At 46.3% G+C, this 19,153-nt stretch overlaps 1 protein-coding gene across 4 annotated transcripts in view; it reads right to left on the bottom strand.

Annotated features, from left to right (window-relative positions):
• The window catches only part of C16H1orf21 (chromosome 16 C1orf21 homolog), a 153,590-nt gene extending 135,114 nt beyond the window's left edge, over window positions 1-18,476 (bottom strand). For 2 of the 4 annotated variants that reach the window (XM_039914334.1, XM_039914335.1), the window contains exon 1: window positions 18,032-18,109. The gene's annotated coding sequence lies outside the window, so the exon portion shown is untranslated. Of the gene's footprint in view, window positions 1-18,031; window positions 18,125-18,405 lie in introns of those variants that run through there. The other 2 variants (XM_039914336.1, XM_029080705.2) reach the window with 2 other exon arrangements.
• Window positions 18,477-19,153: the final 677 nt, after the last annotated feature.

The raw sequence follows: 19,153 nt of genomic DNA, 5'->3' as shown, positions 1-19,153 counted from the left end.
CAGAGGTCACATTTTACTCCTTTGCTTCACCCATCTAAAATTACTATCATTCAACTGTCATTAATGAGGGAGATGTCAATCATTGTCTCCATTTTTTTTACACAATGATTCTGGAAGGCTGGTGGCTTTCCTAAAATACACAGGAGCACCTGTGTATTTTCTCCTACTGCTTACTTCAGTGCTGTGCACACCGGAAGCGCTTAATAAATGCTATTATTATAAGGAGCAGGAGAGAGGGTGAGAGCCAAGAATGTAGGCTCATTCTGGGCAAGGAATGTGCCTGTTTATTGTTACTTTGTACTCTCCCAAGAGCTTAGTACAGGGCTCTGCACATAGTAAGCACTCAATAAATGCGATCGAATGAATGACCCAATAATCCCCATTACCCAAGCCCTTTTCCAAGGGGGAAAGAGGCCCTAGAAGAGGCCATGTTTAAACCCAAGGGGCCTGTGTTTTGGGTAGAAGGAGAATGAAATGGGAAACAACAAAAAAACTCAATAAAACACTCTTCCAACACTATTCATCTGTAGTTGATGCGCATGATTAGGTTTTGCCTTTATTAGCAAAGGTGTCTAGCTGGGTGCAGACATGTAAACATAATGTTTTTAAAAGGGATTCTTTCAGCCCCCAGCTGTTTTGTAAGCAATGCAAGGATCTAGTGATTTTGGATGTTAATAAAAAGTTCAACTCTGATGTTGTCACTGACTATAGATACATCCAGAAGCATTTCTGGAAACACAAGTCAGGATTGAGACTATGACTCCCAATTGGTCCTGTTACCTGTCCAGACATCACTTGATCATAAATAAGTTCACTCTCAGTATGTGCTTCCTTTCTACAGAAAGCACTCACAGATCTTGAATCTGAGACTGCTAATTTGATTCCAGTAATCAGAGCAATGCATTTTTAAACAAGATAGTGCCATGAGGCACATTTACTAGAAGCAATTTAACAAGACTAGGTGCTTTATATCTGCGATATTAAACAAATATATTTTCTAGCGTACTTATTTTCCTCTTTCCCGAACCCTCCCTGTCTCATTTACTTCATATCCATTTATCTACATTGCTTTTCTTGCTCTGTTCTATTCTGCTTTAGGCCTCCTTTCCCTTGTTCTTTTCCAAATTTATCTGATGTCTTGTAGTTCTCTTCTGCCTGCAGATCTCGCGCAACGTGGCTTCACATACGCCTGGTTCTCCTACAAAGAGGGGGCTGTGTTGCCGCAAAAGATCACGCTCTTGTACTGTGTCGGACACCATGAGCACATCCCTAATAGTGAAATGTAAACATTTTCTGTGGCAGAACTGAATGTTCTGGAAAAATAAAAGTAAACCAACTGGTGCGGTTGCTTAAACGATAATAAAACATCGGTTGACTTAAGAAGATAAACTACATACGCTCCTTGTGGGCAGGGACTGTGTCTAGTGCTCTTGTGGAACTTTCCTGAGCGCTTAGTATACTGCAATGCTCCCTGTAGGTGCCGAATAAATACCTTTATCACTAAATACCAGAACACCCAAAATTCACATTTACACTGCCATTTTAGGACCAGTCAAATAGGCTAATCAACTCACCGCCAAGTTTGCTATGTCCATTGGCCAACGAACTATCAGCAAGTCTTCAAACATGAAACCAAATAACCCTGGGCTGAGTGCTGTCTAGAGGCAGCATGACCCAATGGTTAGAGCCCGGAACCAACTGGGCCATCCAAATACTAAACACAACTGTGCCTCTGATGATGAAACTTTGGGAGAGTCACTTTTCACCATTTTACTGATGAAGGAGATGAGTTAAGAGAGGCTATTATCTCAGGGGCTCCCTGTTTTCCCTCCTTCTCCCCATCAACGTCCTAGCCACACTTCACCAAGGTAAAGGAGTGAAACAACTAAAAACAGTGCGGCCTATCAGAAAAAAAAACACGCACTTGGGAGATAGAGGACCTGAGTTCTAACCTCGGCTCTGCCACTTATCTGCTGTGTGACCTTGGCCAAGTCACTTCTCTGTGCCTCAATTACCTCATCTGTAAAATGGGGATTATGAGTGTGGGCCCATATGAGACAGAGACTCTGTCCAACCATTATTATTAGTAGTATAAATTGTTAATCATAGTGATTAAATGCTTATTGTGTGTAAAGCACTATAGATGAGCTTGGGAGAGTACGATATAATATCAGACACATTCTCTGCCCTCAACGAGCTCACAATCTAGAGCTAGTAGACATTAGAGAAGCAGCGTGGTTCAGTGGAAAGAGCCTGCGCTTGGGAGTCAGAGGTCATGGGTTCGAATCCCAGATCTGCCACTTGTCAGCTGTGTGACTGTGGGCAAGTCACTTACCTTCTCTGTTTCTCAGTAACCTCATCTGTAAAATGGGGATTAAGACTGTGAGCCTCACGTGGGACAACCTGATTATCCTGTATCTAGCGCTTAGAACAGTGCTCTGCACATAGTAAGCATTTAACAAATACCAACATTATCATTCCATGACCACCAGCTCACAATCTAGAGGGGGAAAGACTGAAGACTCAGGGAACTGCCCAGATTTCTGGGGGATCGTCCTAAAGGCAACATTCTTTGGAAAAGTATCTGAAAACCTGTTTTAGTAAGGCTGGAGCCATCTATGTTTTATGGTTATTGTAAGATGAAGTTATTAGGCTGATTCCCACTTTACCTTAGAAATTTCAGTCCTGTGCACTTGCCAGAAATAAAGCCAGCCTCAATTGCGCTTCTGTTATGCATGGGACTTCATCAGACTGGCGTGGGAGAGAATAGGCTGTGAAACCTGACCAGGCTCACAATTGGTTTGGTTAGGCCCCTCTACTAACCTGAGAGTATAATCTCCACCTTCATACATTAGCCTTATTTTTTTTTTTTAACAATTATGTGGCGACATAGTCTCTCGGTACTTTATAAGGATTCTTTACTCCTCACTGCTATTTCAATATTCCTGACAGCTCTGCTATTACTGAACTCCCAACTAAAACAGAGCAGTGAAGGGCCAGACAGGATCGCCCGCCCAATCAATCAATCAACAGAATTTACTCGGCACCTCCATAGTACACAGCACTGTACTAAGCCCTGGGGAAAGTACAACCGATGTAGGAGACAGTCAGAAACAGGAAGAATTAGGGACCATGAGTCCCTTCACCCTAATAAGTACGAGTAGCCTAGCTAAGCCACAGACCTTGGCTCCTTCCAATCAAATCATATTTACTGAACGCTTACTGTGTTTAGAGTACTAAGCGCTTGGGAGAGTACACTATAATATTTGTACTTCCCATAACATTCATTCACAAAACTTCAATAGAAATTGTGCTGCCGCCAGAAATGAAAAATAGCATAAGAGCGATCATGATCATCAATGAAAGAAGTATTTTTAAAACGTGTCCTGCTTCTCAATCAAACGGAACTTATTTTTTTAAAGCACATAATTTACAAACCATCTGTCTTCTCACCTCCTTACCCCACAATGCCCAAAAACCCCGCCTGATTTACTAGGAATCAGACAAATTTCAACAGTAAAAGCACTGTAAGCACAATAACTCTGTACTCATGAATCTTTCCCCAAGGTAAAAATCTTGCCCAAAAAAGCTTACAGCCTAGAGGGGGAGACAAACATTAATATAAATAATTTATAATGTATAATCAATCAATTGTATTTACTGAGCGCTTACTGCATGCAGACCACTATACTAAGTGCTTGGGAGAGTACAATAAAACAGAGTTGGAAGACACATTCACTGCCTACTGCTAGCTTACAGTCTAGAAGGGGAGAAAGACATTAATATAGATTATAGATATGCAAATAAATGCTGCTGGCAGGCTGATTGGGGTAAATATCAAATGCCCAAAAGTTACAGATCAAAGTAGATAGATGATGCAGAAGGGAGAGGGGGTGGGGAAAAGAAGGTTTACTCAGGGACTAAACCTCTATAAAGTGAGTAGACATGATTGCTATCCTCAAAGAGCAGTCGAGCATCATCTACATATACAGTGCCCTACATACAAGGCTAGGAGCACAGGAGTACCCCAAATTACAATCACTCGATGAGACATATAACCAAGAGATGCAAACACTAGGTTTTAATACCTTAACCCATGGTTTCAGCCATCGCATACACTGTTACTATTTGATACTTCGACAATCCAACGCATCACTGTAAGAAATCAAAACACAGGTAGTAATTATGGTCTCTAAACCAACTGCTAACATTTGGAGATTACAAAGCCTCATATCCATTTTAGAAAAAGCAAATTAATTTTTTTAAAAAATATGGAGCGAGAGGTTCAAATCTGTAAAGAACTGTGCTCAAAAGTTAGCCTGCTTCTAGGCTGCTTAGGGAAATTTCAAAGGCTGTTTTTCAATCATTTGGACAAATTCTTCTCTGAAGTTAAAAAAATAAAACCCTACCACAGTAAGCAGAACGCCCTTCTCCTGAACCCTTGTGTAAAAAGTCCTAGGCATACTACTAAATACTACTATTCATTTAGTTAAGGGGTGGACTGTTATGCTTTGAATTGCTCTAACAAAGATTAAGCAATAGCTTAGTGATATTTAATGTGACAGTATATAGAGAAATTCCACATTTTTCCAGGATTTGGACTCAAGCCCAATTTATAACAGCAAGTCTAAGGAAAAAAGGAACCCCACAATGCAGCCTTTCTAGATACTGTCACATTTTCCAGGAATATAAACTTCCTGTGTTATGAGATACACCTATACTAGGACATGGGGTGAGAGAGAAGGGAGGAGTGGGGAAGAGGCTGAGTTCAGAGGACAGAGGAGCAGGAAAACCTCTAGAAACAAAGGAGGGAAATAAATGAGAGGAGATAAGCACTTAGTACAGTGCTCTGCACACAGCGCTCAATAAATACCACTGAATGAATGAAAGAGATTTACCATAAAATTTTTACTTATCTGCAGAGCTACGTTGTGTGTTAGGGTTGGCTCTGCAACACAACTTAGCACACTGCAGGTAAGTCTATGGTAAGACACACTTGACCACTCATCCCAAATTTTATGAACCACCTTAGCTTTAATATGGGGTATGCCTATTTAGTCATTAAACTGGAAGATATAGATGTAATATTTTGTTGGGTTTACTTTCTTCATTTAAAACTCAGAGCATTTAAAAGTTTCTTCTGTTCCTTTTTTTGAACATGGAGAACTTTACCACTCCAGGAAACACTACAGTTCAGAAATAAAAACAAACCATCCACTCCAGCTCTCAGGCTCATGAGAATGGGTCTGAGAATGTGTTTGTTTTTAATGGTACTGTTTAAGCACTTACTATATGTCAAGCAATGTTCTAAGTGCTGGGGTAGATACAAGTTAATCTGGATGGTCACAGTGCCTGCCCCACGTGGGGCTCAAAGTCTAAATAGGAGGGAGCAATCAATCAATTACATTTATCAAGAAGTTAGAGAGCAATCAACCAATCATATTTATTAAGCACTTACTGTGGGCAGAGCACTGTGCTAAGCACTTGGGAGAATACACCATAATAGAGTTGGTAGACATGTTCCCTGCCAACAATGAGCTTACAGTCTAGAGAATTTAATTCCCATTTTACAGGTAGGGTAGCTGGAGGCAACACCTAAGCAATTTGCTCAAGGTCACACTGCAGGCAATTGGTGGAGTCAGGATTAGAACCCAGGTCATTTGATTCCTGTGGTCTCCCCATTAGGGCATACTGCTTCTCATCAAACTTTCCTGCTGCATCCTGCTGATGAGGTTGGAGCAGTTTTTGCAGAGAGTCACAAAGACAAATGCAACTGAGCCTCTTAACTTATCTACTGCGGCCCATCCATTTGGGCAGGCTGAAGAAGTCAGGATGCTGGAGCCCTTGTCGGAAGGAATTTCTGCAGGAGGGAATTCTTCTCAGGTAGCATGGGGAGAGCCCATCGATTTGAAAGAAAAAATTTTCCTGTCTCCCCACTTTCCAATTTCTTCATTATTAATACTTCAAAACACACGGTGTGGCCAAATGTTCACTACTCTGATCAACCTACTGAACACTTTCAATTTCACAGAAAAAAAAAAACGCTAATCAAGTTGTTTTTATTCCTTTCACCTAATTGCTGTCCCTCCCCTTCTGATACCCCAAAATATTTAGAGCTGGGCAATTCTAGGAGAACCCAACCAAAAAAGATGTAGATCTTCATTATGTGGCCTGACAAAGCATTTGGAGACAAGGGAGAACTCAAATCCATTTGATTTTGGGGAACAGAACAGCCAATGCTTTCAATATCCCTGATGATTTGCAGGGGATTTATTTTGTATAGGATCCATCTTAAATTGGTAAATCATCTTTGTGAGCTAAAACTAAAAGCAAAACTGCACTTCTAAGGGATCCTATTCGCCTACAAAAACACCATAAACCTCTAGTCCAAGGCCAGTTAAAGAGAAATTAGTTTGCTTGATAACTAAATGCAAAGTTTGTTGTTCAAGGCTGAAGAATAAAGAAAATAGAGGCACAGATAACATTGGCTTCAGACAGCCTTACCAGAACTAAACTTGGTATAGCTTGGAATTTACCTAACCTGGGGATTGGAAGCATCAATGCCAGGAGACTGTTAGTCACATAAGTGAATGGTAAAGTCCTGAAGAGTAACACCCAGACCAGACACCTCCAAGAGATAGGATGCAATAGGCCTAATGAAAAGAACACAGGCCAGTGAGTCAGGGAACCTGGGTTCTAGTCCAGGCTCCGCCCCTTACGTTCTCTGTGCCCCAGTTTCCTCATCTGAAATATTAGTTTAAATATCTGTTCTCCTTCAGACTGTGAGCCCCATGTGCTTCAGGGACTGTGTCTGACCTGATTATCTTCTATTTGCCCCAGCACTTAGTTCAGTGCTTGACATATAGTAAGTGCTTAACAAATGCCACAATTATGATTAATTATTATGTCCAAGACTAACCCTTCTCTGCTAACAAACCACCAAAGATGGCCAAAGTTGGGGTGATTGGCTCCTTGGGGAGGAGGAAAGTGGGGTGTGGAGGTGGGGAAAGGAGAGCCTCGATCTTTCACAAAATTGCAGTCTTCAGCTTTGGCTCTCCTGAGCAGTGTGTGCCTCACCTCCTGGCAGCTGATGATGATTTAGTCTCTCTCAAGCATGCTATACCTGATGAACCTGCACCACGAACCTGATTATCATTCTAATTGTTTGCACAGCTCTACTCACACAGGCTATTTCAACCCCACAAACCCAGTCCCCCCAAGGGGGCCCAGAATGCAATAGATGAGCAGGGGGACAGCATGATGCCAGGTGCCCTCAAATGCCTTTCACAGGCCTAGAGGATAGAGCACGGGTTTGGGAGTCAGAAGGACCTGGGTTCTAATCACAGCTCTGCCACTTGTTTGCGGTGTGACCATGGACAAGTCACTCATTTCTCTGGGCTTCAGTTACCTCTCCTGTAAAAGGGGGTTTAAGACTATGAGCCCTATGGAGAACAAGGACTATGTCCAACCTGATGAGCTTGAATACACCCCAGTGCTTAGACCAGTGCCCAGCACTAAGTAAGTGCTTAACAAATACTATTAAGACAAAGAGTTCCAAAACCTCTTGAAAAAGGAAAATGCCAAGCGACATTCATTTCAATGGCAGGCAGAGCTGTATGGCAATATCTCTGGCCTCCCACCTGGGGATCCACAAGCATCGTCATCACGGAAGCAGTCCTGAGACACAAATGGCAACACCAGAAAATGGTCCCTCGGCTAGACTCGATGGAAGGAAGCAGCCAGCATATGCAAAAAGTAAAATCAGATCCACTAAAGAAAGCCTCATCTTGTTGCTTGCAAGAAACAAAGGGAATCAAACAACCACTTTCAGATGACTAAGCATTGGAGATGGATAAAGAACAATGCTGTGCCTATTCAATGGAACCGAAAGCTCTCAAATCACTGAAAAGCAAGAGGCATCACGTTTTCCTAACTAGCCTTCCTAATAAAGGTCAGCTGTAATCTAAACCCAAAAGCAAGCAATATTGGGAGGGGGGTGGTTGAAGGGGGGAGAAGAAAGCTGGAAAGCACACAAAAATAGGGCTACATTGAAACTGAGACTTCTTAAATGGATCAGATGTGTTCAAATTCTGTACACCCCAATAAAACACTTACCATGATATGCCCCCTCCCAACTCCCTCTCTCTCTCTAATAAGGACTCAGAGCTACTGTGGGTGGGAAAGGACCGTGGAACTTTTCCATGATAAGGACAGAATTTGTGAGCCTCTAGCTCTCAAGGCACAGCCCATCCTGAGATAACTGCAAATATACATTCTCAAGAGTTCCTTATCATTTAAAAAAAAACCCTTTGTTCATGGCTAGGTTCAAATACCATACTGAAACAGAACCCCGGGCATTAATCATCTAAAAAAGCCAATTATGCGGTCATTGCCTCTAAACAGGAAAAGGAAAGGCTGGACTTTTTACATTTCTTTTCTCTGAAACATAAAGCGAACTGAATCCAGATTCTGAATCCCGCCCCTGAAAGCCCCAATGCCAGTGGTGATCCCTTCCACTCTGTCAGCACCTCAACACCGTCCCCTGCTGTGTCGCCACATTTACCATTTGAAGGGCCTTGAGCCATTCTGGATTCTGCATCGTGCCATCGCTAGTCCTACGGGACCCTTGTTCTAAAAGTACCAGCCCATTTCTAGCTGCCGCCAGCCAGACATATCTACTCTAGCAACTGGCTAGCCACACCTGTGCCACATCATAGTAGGCTTCGCTTCCTTATTTCTTTAAAAGGTTTCTTCTATCTGCCTTGCGGTGTCCCCACATCAATTCACCAGAGCTGTTTAGGCACCCTTCTCTCATCTATTCACTTCAAGCTACTCCCCTGGCCAGAGCACACTGTGATGAGTAGAGCTTTGAAGCTGGCTGACTTTGAGACTCCACTGTTTGTGATCCCGTCTTGTCAGCCGATGTGGAGCGTGACATTATCGGGACTGTTCTAAAAACTGGATGCAATGTCTGTGGCAAATCCACATCTCATTCGATCCAAGTCCTGGTCACCAAGAAAACTGGACACTAAAACACTAAAACTGAAGAGCATTCTGTCAGTCACCCAAATAGACATGCTGGCCTTCTCGCTTAGTTCCCAAACCTATCTCTTGAGTTGATGATGGGCTGCATGGATAGCGGAATTCAGGGCTGTCATGGCGATCAACTCTGCGCACCTCAGTAACATGCACAGCTTGCTGGGTGTCTTCAGATTAATTATCTGGTTCTCTGTTGATTCTGGAAAACGATTCTTAATGATCAGCATGTGTGTGCTCTGAATGCTCAGTCATCAGTAAGTAGGAGCTCCTGCATGATCAATTCAAGGACTTTTAATGATGTGCTTAGCCTGCTGAGTGGGAAGAGGTTACCAAAGGACCAGAATCAGAGGCTAATATCAGCTTCCAGATTCTTCTCAGGTTGTTCTTTGGTGATGGAGAAAGAATCACATACAAAGGGAAAGGTCCAAGTATGTCCTTATACTCTCCTCAGCATTTGGAACAGTGATTACTCTAATGTAAATGGTTAAAAGTATTTCTGAAGATGGATGAGCAGGGCACCTTCAAAAGGCCGGCCCCATCATCTTGAGAAGTCAGAAGGACCTGGGTTCTAATCCCAGACCCACTGATTGCTGTGTGACCTTGAGCAAGGTGCTTCACTTCTCTGTGCCTCAGTTACCTCATCTGTAAAGTGGGTATTCAGATGGGGAGCCCCATGTGGGACATGGACTGTGTCCAACCTGATTAGCTTGAATCTACCTCAGCGCTTAGAAAAGTGCCTGGCACATAGTAAGGGCTTAACAGTTACCATTAAAATAAAAACCTGGGACAAAGGTAGAATTTGGACTGGGCTTTGTGGAAGCAGAGCCTTTGCATTAGGGGCCAAGTCCCATAAAATGTACCCACTATCTCTACCCCTGGGACTAGAAGGGCCAGAGTTGGGATAGAAAGTCTCCTACCTCCTTCCAACCTTAAACATTCCCCATCTTCTCTCCCTCCCTCCCTCCCTCACCCATTCCAGGAGTTCTCCATCATTAACTCCCAAGCAAGGTAACCTAGTGGAAGGAAGGCAAGTCTAGGGGTCAAAGGACTTCTAATCCCTGCTATGCCACGCCCCTGCTCTGTGACCATGGACAAGTCAATTCAGTTTTCTGTGCCTCAGTTTCCTCATCTGTAAAATAGGAATCAAATACCTGTCCTCCCTCCCCCTTAGGTTGTAAGAGCCAAGAGAAGCAGGGCCTGTGTCCAACCCGATTGTATTGTATGTACCCCAATGCTTAGTACGGTGCTTGGCATGTAGTAAGCACTTAAACACCACTTAGTACAGTGCTCTGCACATAGTAAACACTCAGTAAATGTCACTGATGAGGAGGGGGACAAGTATCCAACACTAGAGCCCCAGGGGTTCTCCAAGGGTAAATCGGGCTTGAGCAAATCGGGATTCGAGCACCATCTCGGGATAGTCAAACAAATTATGTAATTACCAGAGCCCAGGTTCTAATCAACACACTTTCCCATTAGTAATGAACCTCTAGAACACCCAACTGAGACAAGTTTCTAGGAGGAGGAATGAAGAGGTCTACTGCTCGGTAAGAACCCCCACAGGCCTCATTCCCACAAGTGTGACAGGGCTTCACCCGCACAGTGGACTCCCTGGGTCCAGGGTACCTGGGTCTTTCTTCCTCATTCCCATAGTCCAGCTTGCACCTATTTCTGAGTCTCCCCAGGGATCCAGAATCACTCACAGCTCCAGAGCTCCCAACTCTGCAGTTCACAGGGACCATGGGGGGAGGTGAGCCTGGGCACGGGAGCCAAAGGAGGTGAGGGTAAAGAGGACGAGCAATGGGCCTGAAGGGCAGCGGCTCCAAAAGACGCTCACACCAGGATTTGAGGTCCTGCCACTATGTGTAGCAGCAAAAAACACACTAAATCAGCAGCGTAATTCAAGGTCCCCCCTGGGAGGAATGGGACGTGGCTCTGGTCACCTTGGAACACAGGCTCCCTGGATGCAGAGGTCTTCTCTTGGCCATCTGGTACAGAGCCCGGCACATGAAGGGGAACCACTGCAGTGGAACCGTCCGGGGTTCCTGGAGTCAATCTGACACTGCCTTTCTAACTATCACCATATAAATAAGGCATACCTTCTGAAGAACTATCATCAAAATGGGAAATACTAACTCTGTCGTACCATTCCAAGTGCTTACTACAACGCTCTGCAGCATAAGCACTCAATAAATGCCACTGGCTGACTGAAACTGATAAGGATTCTCCCACTGTAATTCACTTAGATGTTAAAATAGGCACTGAACAACTCCACGCTTCTGGGGATGGACAGTTTGCTTTACCTTAGAAAGGCCCCTTCTCTGGGGTTGTTTATCCCTTTCTAGGTTTTTTTTTGTTTTTTTTTTTTGTTTTTTGGGGTTTTTTTAATTTTAAGAGCTCTTGCAAATTATGCCCACAACTGGCTTTTTGGCAGAAGCTTTAGGCAGAATGGTTCAAGTCACTCTTGGGCTTTGCATGACTTCATTTACGGCTAGAAGAGGAAACTGAAGAGGATCTCCAAAGTTTCCTTGATTTTAAATGCAATGAATCTTTCCACTGATGAAAGACTCATTCATAGCATAACATTGCATATGCAGCATGTGAGGCATTTGAAGGTGAAACACATGCAATAAAAGAGTTGGGCTCCTTTGTAAACCTTCCTTGCTGAAAGTGAACACTTTAGGGGCAACTCAGATAGCCTGTACTATCCTGAGGGTGACACATCCACTTGCTTTTGTTTTTCCTCGTGCAATTGCTCTTTGTGGAGATGACTTGCTAGAAAACCACATTCACTCTTTTAGCAGAACTGCAGCCAGTTTTTTATGGGCCTTGAAACTGAAATTAGTTCTCTAGGCATATGGTTCTAACAACAAAACAGAACCCCCCCAAAAAACAAGTTGCAGACTGGCAAAAAGAAAGAAAATTCTCACTTAAAGCCACCAAAACCCCTGAGCTTGGAATTACAGAGTCCTTCCTTTCGAGCAGCACAAGAGACCTAATAATGTAGACTTAACACAGTGCCTGGCACACAGTAAATGCTTAACAAATACCATTATTATTATAACTTGTGTGGCAGTCAACCTGAAAGGAGCAGATTCACTCAAACATCAGAGCACATTTGTAGTGAGTCGATGGGTCTGGGACAGTTTCACTAGAACACTGGCTATGTGGAGATGGGACCATGTGGACTCCAAACCACCAGAGAGACCACCGGAGGAGTTTGGGTCTTCTTGTCTTTGCTTAGTTCAGATGAGCCCTTTCAATCACAATATTGCCCCATGATCTTATGACTCACTAAAAGCCTAGGAAAGCAGGAAATATCACAACAAGCAAGGCAAAAACTAGGTCAGTTCAAAGTAAGGTGATGCTTGACCAAGCCCCCTGACTAAGGGGAAAAAGAAAATGAGGTAATGAGAATGACAATACGAATACCATTCGAATTCAATAACCCTGATGGTTTATTACTATATTCATCAAATAGCTTCTAGCATTCAGTCAACCATTTGAATTATTTTGTTATGCAAAGCTCTTTTTAAAAAAACATTAAGACGTTTACCTATTGCCCAAAGAGGACAGGGAGAGGTAAGAGATGGGAAGAACCAAGACTTTTCCAAAAGAGAATACCCTAGGTGGTAGTAGAACCCATAAATAACTTTGAAAAACATCAGCTTTGAAAGACAAAATCAAGCACCCAGACTGTAAACTTGTTGGTAACTGTGGAAGAGTAAATAACTTTTAAACATGATCTTGGGGAGAGATGTTGATAGTTCAGAGGACAACTCCAACAAACTCCAGTTGTGTATACAATAACAATCTACCTTAGGCACAAAAATGGAATTGTGGTATGAATTACCATATAAAGGAACTAGAAATTAAGCCAGTATTTCAGGCAGAACTAAGCCATTTTATAGACCTAGTTTGAGAGCCATCACAGTAGCTATGAGAACTTAAAGGAGCAGAGGGAGGAGTTTTCAAGTTAAATTTCAAACAAAGAGGTAGCAAGAAGGAAGACTTTCTCTGCCCCATATTAACAACAGATACTACTTGGGAATTTCTTTTTTCAATTTTGCTAGAAAAATAACATCTTAGCACTTAGGGGAAGCAGCATGGCCTACTGGAAAGAACAATGGCCTGGGATTCAGAGTACCTGGTTTCTAATAGGAGCTCTACCAGTTGCCTCTTGTGTGACCTTGGACAAGTCACTTTACTTCTTTGCTGTGCCCCTCTTTCTTGAACTGTAAAATGGGGATTCACCACCTGTTCTCCTTCCTACTTAGTCTGTGAGCCCCCTGTGGGTCAGGGACCGTGTCCGACATGATTAAACTATCTACTCTACGGCTCAGAACAGGGCTTGACCCACAGTAAGCACTTAACAGATACCATAAAACAAATACTTGGTTAATTCTTCCACGCACTTCATTTCAGAGGACGCAGGCTTTTATACCTAGGGTATCCTAAAAGCCATGAAGCAACAGTTTTTGTTCAGTCTAACTGCTCCTGGCAGAACTGCACAACCAAAGCATATCATGCTGTATCGTGTTGAAGCTATAACCAGACAATTACAGTATAGAACACAGACACTCAAACCAGATGATTGCCTGTGCTAAAAAAAAAAATCAAATTGTAATTTACATGGCACTTGAGATTAGAATTACAATCTCAAAGTTATACCTGTCACAATTTGCAAAGATCCACTAGAACAATTTCCCTCCTCCAATATCCATCCTCAAGCTGGATTTTTCTTGGAATGGATGTTTAAAGGAAGATGGTAAAAGTATAAGGAAAGTTGTTTGGTGTTTACTCAGAGCACCTGCATCAAGTAGCAAAAAACAAGACAATTATGAACACCTTGAGAGTAGTCTGTTCTAGAAAACTACCACAGCCCTGAAACAAGAATGTCCAGGGCCAGGATCACTTCCACAAAACTACCAGCTGCCCTACCGACAACCCTGTATTCATTTGAAATCAATGAATTAAACACTAAGCTCCAACAACACATTTCCCCTAGGATACATCAAGCACCACTGGACTCAAAGGAAAATGTCTTAAAACCATTTGACTTGCGCTGACCTTAGTATCAGTGAGTTCTGTGCAGCCCCAGTAAGTCAAAGGCGGGAAGAAAAATGACCAGTAAATGAAAACCACCATTTTCAGTTTTACCCTCACAAATCTAAGAAGTTGGGGAAGAGGCTAAATAGTCTGAACAAGAAGCCAAGGGCACTTTCTTCTTCAGGTGGCTTTAATCGCCAGACTGATGACTGCAGTATGATCAACCTGGGTTACCCTTGTTGACTCTCTAGACATTTCAGCTGATACCCTGGGATCTATTCCCTTTGGCCACTTGGTATCATTCCCTGCCCCCCAGCCTCAGCGTCACAGCACTTATGTTTTATTATTAGTATTATTATTATGTGCCGTCGAGTCATTTCCCATTCATAGCGACTCCTTAGATGTACTTTCTCCAGAACGTCCTGTCCTCTGCCATAATCCACAACCTTTCTAACGGTTCTTCCGTTATCGTGATTATGGTTTCTACCCCTCTCGCTGCTGGTCTGCCTCTTCCACATTTTCCCTGCACTTTTCCTAGCATTAGTGTCTTCTCCAGAGAATGAGTCCTCCTGATGATGTGTTCAAAATATGCTAAGTCAATTGGCCTTCCAAAGACCACTTTGGATTAATTTGCTCCAAAATCCATTTGTTTGTTTTTCAGGCAGTTCATGGTATTCACTGTACTTATGGACATATCTATAAATTTATTTATGTATATCAATGTCTATTTCCCCCTAGACTGTTGAGCTCACTGTGGGTAGGGAACACGCCTACTAATTCCGTTGTATTTTCCTAAGTGCTTAGTTCAGTGCTCTGCACCCAGTAAGAGCTCAGTAAATACATTTGATTGATGCAGAAAACAGTGAACCATTCACTTAGTCTCAAATTTGTGAGCCATACGGAGTATGCAAGCTTGTATACGAAGGTCAGGTTCACTTCCAAGTGCAATTCATGGCGCTGGGTCCAAATTTGCTACCTTCTAAGTCTGGGACCTGTCTGCTGACGAATCCTAAGGCTATCTGCAACCACAGGGCAAAAGGTGATGAAGTAATATTCTCTTCCCAGAAAGTGGAATTCCCTACCTCCTGCGAACAGATGCCTCAAAACCCACTTCATACAGCAGTTACCAGGGGGCTTAGACATTTATTTACTACTCGATACAATACGCTTCAGGATGGTCAGAGGACCAGGGCTAAGGGGCTTTACGTTGTAACAGTAAAGTCATAATTATGCTATTCTGTGTTGCAGACAGAAAAAACACTCCATCTGTGTTTGACACGTATACAGAGCTCCGTTTCATGGCAAATGCAGCGACTGGGGCGTGTGATGGTCTTTAAAAAGTGAGAGTTCTCTATGCAACGGCAGAAACAATGCCACTCTGGTTTAATACGCCTGATCCACCAGCGAGCTGAGAGCCATATGTTACATTTCATAAGTTAAACTGGCAGTGAGAACCGTCCCAAATCATATATGCTATACCATATTTTTAATGCAGTTACATACATTATAGTGATCCTGTAGCAACCATCTTATATTTTTGGAACATTTCTCCCAGGAGCTTGGTGACTTCAGAATGGCAACAAATTAATCCATGCCACATCCATGTCCTATCAGAGACCGTACTGGGTGGCGAGGAGGCGGGATGAGAGAGCGCAAGGGACAGGGGGAGGATTCCTTGGCCCCCTCTCTCCTCCCGAGCCCAGATTGATTTCTTTTTCAGACCCGAGTGGCTGCTTGGTTTAAGCCCTTAGACCTTAGTCCTTCGACTCCCCTCCAGCGTCCCTGCACTAAACCATGCAGCCTTTCTTCTACTCTGGGGGCTGTTTACTTAGCCTTCTGCCTGAATAAGCATAGTAGACTGCACTGTTTGGAGCAGTTTTAGTCACTCGCAATTTAACCGGGGCTTATAAATGCCCTCGGAGGGTCTAACTAAGAAGCTACTATCTAAAGGCATTAATAAAACCGGGAGCTCCAGCTCTGGTCTAGCAGATGAAGGTAAATGAGAGTCTCTGCCATTAGCGAAAACAGGCGATTACATCGTAGCCCCTACCCTGGTCTCCCTTAACACAGATCCGCCATAAAGGAGAGGTCCACGATTGCGGGTGTCACGGATGACGGCCTCGGGCCGAGGACTTGAGACGTGCAACAATACCACCTTCCTCCCACGGAGAAGCCCCATTGCACAGAGGCTAGTAGCCCTGGTCTCCCTACCGGTACCTGGGGAGAGTCACTCTGCAGGTGGGGCCTGCGACCCAACACCTTGTTGGGTTGACTTGTGCTGACCTTAGTATCTTGGTGGGATATCTTGGTGGCAGTGACTCGGTGGGAAGTCAAGCACCTTCCCACCACCGTCCTCCTGGGCTGAAATAGTTGTCACTCTGCCACCCGGTCCATTCAACCTCCTAGTAGAGGACTCTAATTCCTTGTTCTGGTGATGAGGGTCGCTGTCAGGGGCCAGGGTCTGACACCAGCCGGTGATACATCTGCGGGCCGTGTCATTCTCCTCCCCCACACTTCATTCATTCAATAGTATTTACTGAGTGCTTACTATGTGCTTACTATGTCCGTACTAAGCGCTTGGAAGGTACAATTCGGCAACGGATAGAGACAATCCCTGCCCAATGACGGGCTGACAGTCTAATCGCTTCCTTCAATAGTATTCATTGAGCGCTTCCTAAGTGCAGAACACTGTACTAACAGCTTGGAAGGTACAATTCGGCAACAGATAGAGACATTCCCTGACCAATGACGGGCTCACGGTCTAATCGCTTCATTCAGTAGTATTTACTGAGCGCTTACTCTGTGCAGAGCACTGTACTCAGCGCTTGGAAGGTACAATTCGGCAACGGATAGAGACCATCCCTGCCCAATGACGGGCTCACAGTCTAATCATTTCATTCAATAGTATTTATTGCGCACTTACTCTATGCAGAGCACTGTACTAAGCGCTAGGAAGGTACAATTCGGCAACAGAGACCATTCCTGCCCAATGAAGGGCTCACAGTCTAATCATTCAATAGTATTCATTGGGCGCTTACTCTGTGCAGAACACTGTACTAAGAGCTTGGAAGGTACAATTCGGCAACAGTTAGAGACCATCCCTGCCAGACACCCACGTGCGGTGGAAGGCACCGCACGGGCCAACTGGTCCCCTCTGACAAGAGAAGACCCCCCCCCCAGGTCGCCACCTCCCGGGATCTGAAAAAGACAGCGCATCTGGGCCTCCTCGACCTAGCCCCTCGTCCTCTCCCCACAGCCGCCGGCCGGTCCATCCCCGGACCCCCCGGTTCCGTTGAGGGGTGTGAAGGCACGGGAGGTGGCAAACCCTTAACCAACCCGCCGAGGCCCAGTAAGGAAAGCAGAGGAGGGGAAGGACCAGGATGACCGTCCGGACAGAGCCCACGGCCCTCGGCCAAAGGCAGAGGGGAGGTGAAGTCCGGCCTTGGGTCCAGCACCCTGGCCCCCTCGCTGGGACACCAATAATGTCTAGACCCCGCGAGCCCCGGCCCAAGAGGGGCACTGAGAGCAGCCCCTCCAAAACGGACCAAACTTGGGGAATCCCGAAGCTCGGGCCATCCCGGCCGGGAGGCGGTGGAGGCTGCGGGAGATGGGGCAGATGGGCTCGGCGGAGGATTTCGGATGGATTTGTTGGGTGTTTTGGGGGTTTTTTTTTCAGGCTTCGGCTTGCAAAGTACAGTGGCTTGGGGCGGAGGCGGGGAGAGGAGGAAGCCAAACCCAAGCCATCGGGTCTCGATTTAGGGGCGGGGGGGGAGGGGGGGGGAGAGTGGTCATCGGCATCTCCCGGGCAGCCCCTCCTCTCCTTGCAGCGGCGGGGGCGGGGAGCCCCCCGCAGGCCTCTGACCCTGCGATGGTCTGCGGGCGGGCTTCCCCCCTCCGCCTCCGGTCCCTTCCCCCTCCCCGGGGCTGCGGGTTTCACACTTACCGTGGGCGGTCGGGGGGCTGCAGGTTGCCGGCCTCCCCGCCGCCCCCCCCGATGCCTCTCTCCGCCCCCTTCTTCTTCTCGCTCCTCTGCTGCCCGCCTGGAAGGCGGCGGGGGCGGGGGGTGTCGCCCTCCTCCCTGGCTGGCCGGGGGGCGGCGGGCACGGGGGGCGGCGGGCACGGGGGGCGGGGGGCGGCGGGCGGCGCGGAGCTTCCCAGCTCAAGTGTGCAGGAGGCGCTGGCGGGCTCGGCGGCGGGCTCGGCGGCGGCACAGCCCGGCGTCCGCTCGGGGGAGTGGGCAGGGAGCGGGCAGGAGGGAGGGAGGGAGGGAGGGAGGCGCGGGACGAGGAGGAGGAAGGAGGAGGAGGAGCTTCTCACCCCGTCCGTGGCTCAGTCGCTCACTCAGCGAGGCGGGGGCAGCCAGGCCCGCCCCCCAACTCCCGCGGGGAGGGGAGAACGGGGAGACGGGGGCGGCGGAGCGCGCGCGGACGAGAGGAGGAGGAGCCGGGGGCGCGCGCGGGAGCGCGGAGAGGAGGCGGGGGCGCGCGCGGGGGGGGAGGCGCAGAGGGGAACAGGGGGCGCGCACGCGCGGAGGGGAGCGGGGGCGCGCGCAGGGGGGCGGGGCCCGGGGAGGAGCCAGGAGGGAGGACGGGGGACAGGAGGAGGAGGAGGAGGGAAGGGAGGAGCGCGGGAGGGGGGCCCGAGGTGAAGCGTCTGGTGTGGGAGGGGGAGCGGGAGGGGGGTCCGCTCTAAGCACCGCTCAATAAACACCATTCAATGAATGACTGAATGAAGACTCTGGGGAGGGTGACATGAGGGAGATGAAGCCTCTGGGCTGAGGGGCGGGGGCGGGGGCGGGGGGTGAGATGGGTGTGCTCCGCCCACAGTAAGCGCTCAATAAACACCATTTAATGAACGAAGACTCCGGGGAGACGGGCGTGTGTATGGCGGGAAGATGAGGATTTAGGGTCGGGGGCTGAGATGAAGACTGGTGTGGGAGGGGGGCGTGAGATGGGGGTGCTTTCACACAGTAACGGCTCAATAAACACGACTGAATAAATGAGGACTCTGGGGAGGGTGCGATGAAGATGGGTGGGTGTATGGCGGGAAGATGAGGGAGATGAGG

The sequence above is a fragment of the Ornithorhynchus anatinus genome, chromosome 16, assembly GCF_004115215.2.
Source record: "Ornithorhynchus anatinus isolate Pmale09 chromosome 16, mOrnAna1.pri.v4, whole genome shotgun sequence".
In the NCBI taxonomy this organism is placed as follows: Eukaryota; Metazoa; Chordata; class Mammalia; order Monotremata; family Ornithorhynchidae; genus Ornithorhynchus; species Ornithorhynchus anatinus.
Note: the sequence above shows the minus strand (reverse complement) of the source record. Positions and strands in the feature narration are given on the sequence as shown.